Genomic DNA, 3,599 nt, shown 5'->3' with positions numbered 1-3,599 from the left:
GAGAGAGAGAGAGAGAGAGAGAGAGAGGAATATTACTCATCCTCGAAAAGGAATGGAAAGCCCCCTTTACATTTATTAATTTATTTCAGAGTGTATTGTAGATTCCTATTTCATTCAAGAGGGTGTAATTAAGATACCATGAATTTCCCCGGATCTGGCCAGTGGGAGCCCCTTCAAGCTGGGCTCTGTCTTCATAACACGTCCCCTTCATTCTTTGAGTACTTCTTTTATCTCATACCTTCTTGTACTTTTTCTTCATGCCTCGTTGTACATTTCTTCATGTCTTCTTGTACATTTTTCATGCCTCGTTGTACATTTCTTCATGTCTCCTTGTACATTTTTCTTCATGGCTTCATCTAGATTTTAAGCCCTGCATGCATTAGCTATTTGTCCTAATGCTCTCCCTTCTCTCTCCTCAGCCCTGACTGATCCTGGTATGTGTTGTGTCCATTATGTTCTCATTGTTCAACTCCCACTTATGAGTGAGAACATGCAGTGTTTGGTTTTCTGTTTCTGTGTTAGTTTGCTGAGGATGATGGCTTTCAGCTTCATCCATGTCCCTGCAAAGGACATGATCTCATTCCTCTTTATGGCTGCATAGTATTCCATAGTGTATATGTGCCACATTTTCTTTATTCACTCTATCATTGATGGACATTTTGTTTGGTTCCAAGTCTTTGCTATTGTAAACAGTGCTGTAATAAACTTATGTGTGCATGCGTCCTTATAGTAGAATGATTTACATTCCTTTGGGTATATACCTAGTAATGGGATTGCTGGGTCAAATGGTATTTCTGGCTATAGATTCTTAAGGAATCACTATACTGTCTTCCACAATGGTTGAACTGTTTCCATCAACAGTAGAAAAGTGTTCCTATGTCTCCACAGCCTCACTGGCATCTATTGTTTCTTGACTTTTAAAAATCACCATTCTGACTGGCATAGGATGGTATCTTGAGGTTTTGATTGGCATTTCTCTAATGATCAGTTATGTTGAGCTTTTAAAAATATGTTTGGTGGATGCATGAATGTCTTCTTTTGAGAAGTTTCTGTTCATATCCTTTGCCCACTTTTTGATGGGGTTGTTTTTTGTTGTAAATTTATTTAAGTTCCTTGTAGTTTCTGAATATTAGACCTTTGTCAGATGAGTAGATTGCAAATTTTTTCTCCCATTCTGTAGGTTACATGTTAATTTTAAGAGTTTCTTTTGCTGTGAAGAAGCTCTTTGGTTAGATCCCATTTGTCAATTTTGGCTTTTGTTGCAATTGCTTTTGGCATTTTCGTCATGAAATCTTTGTTCTTGCCTATGTCCTGAATGGTATTGCTTAGGATTTCTTCTAGGGTTTTTAGGGCTTGGGGTTTTTTACATTTAAGTCTTTAATCCATCTTGAGTTAATTTTTGTGTAACATTTAAGGAAGGGGTCCAGTTTCAGTTTTCTGCATAGCCAGTTTTCCCACAATCATGTATTAAATAGGGAATCCTTTCCTCATTGCTTGTTTTTGTCAGGTTTGTCAAAGCTCAAATGGTTGTAGATGTGTGGTGTTATTTCTGAGGTCTCTGTTCTGTTCATTTGTTTGTTCTATATGTTTGTTTTGGTACCAGCACCATGCTGCTTTGGTTACTGTAGCCTTGTAGTATAAAGTCAGGTAGTGTGATGCGGTGGTTTGTAGTTCTCCTTGAAGAGGTCCTTCACATCCCGTGTTAGCTGTCTTTTTTTCTTAGCCTGGTTAAAGATATGTCAAGTTTGTTTAACATCTGAAAACACCCAACTTTTTGTTTCATTGATTCTTTGTATTTTGTATTTTAATTTGACTTATTTTTGCTCTAATCTTTATTATTTCGATTTTTCTCTTAATTTTTTGTTTGGTTTGCTCTTGCTTTCCTAGTTCTTTAGGGTGCATTGTAGGATTCTTTCTTTGAAGTTATTTTCCTTTTTTGATGTAGGCACTTATTGCTATAAACTTCCATCTGAGTGCTGCTTTTGCTGTATCCAATAGGTTTTGGTATGTTGTTTTTCCATATTCATTTGTTTCAAGATTTTTTTTTCAATTTCTTTCTTAATTTCTTTATTGACCCACTGGTCTTTCAGAAGCATATTGTTTAATTTCCATGTATTTGTAGAGTTTTCAAAATTCCTCCTGCTTTAATTTCTAGTTTTGTTCCATTGTCGTTAGAGAAGTCGCTTGATATTATTTCATTTTTTTGCATGTTTTAAGACTTATTATGTGACCTTACATATAGTCTATCCTTGAGAATAATCCATGTGCTGAGGAAAAGAATGTGTATTCTGCAACTATTGGATGAAATGTTCTGTAAATATCTACTAGATCCATTTGGCCTATAGTGCAGATTCAGTTCTACATTTCTTTGTTGATTTTCTGTCTGGAAGATCTGTTCAATGCTGAAAGTAGGGTGTTAAAGTCTCCAGTTATTATTATATTGAGGCCTATCTTTCTCTTTACCTCTAATAATATTTGCTTTTATATTATATCAGGATGTTCCAGTGTTGGGTGCATATATATTTAAAATTGTTCTATCTCCTTGATGAATTGACCTCTTTATCATTATGTAGTGAACTCGTTTGTTTCTTGTTATACTTTTGGTCTTAAAATCTATTTATCTGATATAAGTATAATGACTCCTCCCCTTTTTGGTTTCCATTGTCATGGAATATCTCTTTTCATCCCTGTGTTTTCAGTCTATGTGTATCTTTATAAGTGAAATATGTTTCTTGTAGGCATCAGATTTGTGGGGCTTGTTATTCATCCATTCAGCCAGTCTATGTCTTGATTGGAGTGTTTTGTCCATTTATATTCAATGTAATTATTGATAAGTAAGGACTTACTCTTGCTGTTTTGTTATTTGTTTTCAGGTTGTTTTGTGGTTTTCTCTTCCTTCTTTCTTTCCTGCATATCTTTCTAGAGTGAAGGTGATTTCTTCCAGTGATATTTGGTTCCTTGCTTTTCAAGTTTTGAATATTCATTGTATGATTTTTTGATTTGAGGTTACCATGATGCTTGCAAATACTATCTTATAACCCATTATTTTAACTTGATAACAACTTAACACTGTTTGCATAAACAGATATACAAAAAGAAAACTAATAAAAATTCTACACGTTAATTTTGTCTCCAGACTTTTGAACATTTTCCGGTTTCTATTTGTATCTTATCTTTCTATGTATGTCTGGAAAGGCTGTTGTACTTATTAGTTTTGATTGGCTCATCATTTGGTCTTTCTACTTAGGATAAGAGTAGTTTACACACTATAGTTACAGTGGTATAATAGTCTGCGTTTTTTTGTGTACTTACTATTATCAGTGAGTTTCGTATCTTCAAGTGATTTCTTACATCTCATTACCATTTTTTTCTTTCTGATAAAAGTACTCTCTTCAGCATTTCTTGTAAGACAGGTATGGTGTTGATGAAATCCCTCAGCTTTTGTTTGTCTGGGAAAGTATTTCTCTTTAATGTTTTAAGGATATAGCAAAGTATTTTGAGGCAACTTAATGAAAAATAGAATAGTGAATAATATATAGAAAAATTTTACTTCCTTTTAAAGCCTTCTTAACACACTAAAGTCAAATTTAGACACATGA

The sequence above is a fragment of the Colobus angolensis genome, unplaced genomic scaffold, assembly GCF_000951035.1.
Source record: "Colobus angolensis palliatus isolate OR3802 unplaced genomic scaffold, Cang.pa_1.0 Scaffold69, whole genome shotgun sequence".
Lineage (NCBI taxonomy): Eukaryota > Metazoa > Chordata > Mammalia > Primates > Cercopithecidae > Colobus > Colobus angolensis.
Note: the sequence above shows the minus strand (reverse complement) of the source record.